The following is a 1,168-nucleotide window of genomic DNA, read 5'->3' as shown; positions in this document are numbered from 1 at the left end:
GATTATATCTTATTTTCCTTGTCATGTTACTGGAACCATTTGGTTATCAACATGTATTTATACAGTAAGTATACCAGTGAACAGCAAAAGGAGTTTATTTTTGGCAGGATTAAATTTAGCTGCATATTACAGAAAAACCCAAAGTGATAACAACTCTAAAAACGGATTTGATTATCCCGCATGTCAAAGAAGTCCCTAAGTAGGCAGTCCAGGATTGATAAGCAGGCAGCATGCTCCTAGACTCTTTCTAACTTTCTGTTCTAACATCAGTATGGTGTAGCTCTCATCTTCATTGTCCAGAGTGGCTATTAGAATTACAGTACAGTGATCAAACCCCAATTCCAAGATAAAGGATTGAGAAGAGGGCTGTGCCTTCTTTTTATGGAGACTTCTGATTTTTACACAGCAAGCATCTTCACTTTTATTTCATTGGCCTGAATTTAGGCACATGGTCATACCTAACTTTAGGAGAGGGTTAGAAAAAGTAATTTTGAGTTGGAAGTTAATTTATGTACCCTTGTAAGTGTGGAGGTTCTGTTACTAAAATGAGAGAGCAAGTAGTTTGTAGGAGATAACTTTGAGTTTGTTATAGAATGGTTAATGAAAAACCCTGAAACAGCTCATCATTTATAAGCATGTTTGGCCACAGTTAGATTATACTATTTGGTACATATATAATATATCATTTTTGGCTAGTAAAATTGTTTATAACTCATATAATGGAATCAGGGTTTTCTCTGTATTGTGTTTATGAGTTTTAAATACAGAATCAGTACATTCAAAGAAGGTTGGTGGTTAAGAGCCACTGAGTCGGTTCTGACTCATAGAGACCCTGTATAGAGTTTCCAAGGAGTGGTTGGTCAGTTTGAACTGCCGACCTGCGGTTAGCAGTCCAGTGCTTATCCTGCACTGTTTCAATGCCATACCTGAGACATTGATTGCATTCTAGAGTAGTAGGTTACATGTTGGGTTGTTATCCTTAAAGTTAGCAGTTTGAATCCACCAGCAACTTGTAGAAGAAAGATGAGGCTTTCTGCTTCTATCAGCCACTCTGAGGGAGAAGGACAAGGCTTTCTGCTCCTGTAAAGATCTGCAGCCCCAGAAACCCTGTACAGGTTCACTATGAGTCAGAATCAACTTGATGGCATGCAGTAGTAAGAGAGATTGA

General features: G+C 38.1%; 1 protein-coding gene across 1 annotated transcript in view; it reads left to right on the top strand.

Moving 5' to 3' along the window:
* Window positions 1–1,168, top strand: part of LOC102832792 (peptidylprolyl isomerase domain and WD repeat-containing protein 1-like) — a 35,913-nt gene that overhangs the window by 4,606 nt on the left and 30,139 nt on the right. The gene's annotated exons all lie outside the window — the stretch shown is intronic.

This window comes from Chrysochloris asiatica, unplaced genomic scaffold, assembly GCF_000296735.1.
Source record: "Chrysochloris asiatica unplaced genomic scaffold, ChrAsi1.0 scaffold00157, whole genome shotgun sequence".
Classification (NCBI taxonomy): domain Eukaryota; kingdom Metazoa; phylum Chordata; class Mammalia; order Afrosoricida; family Chrysochloridae; genus Chrysochloris; species Chrysochloris asiatica.
This window is presented reverse-complemented; position numbering and strand designations above follow the sequence as displayed.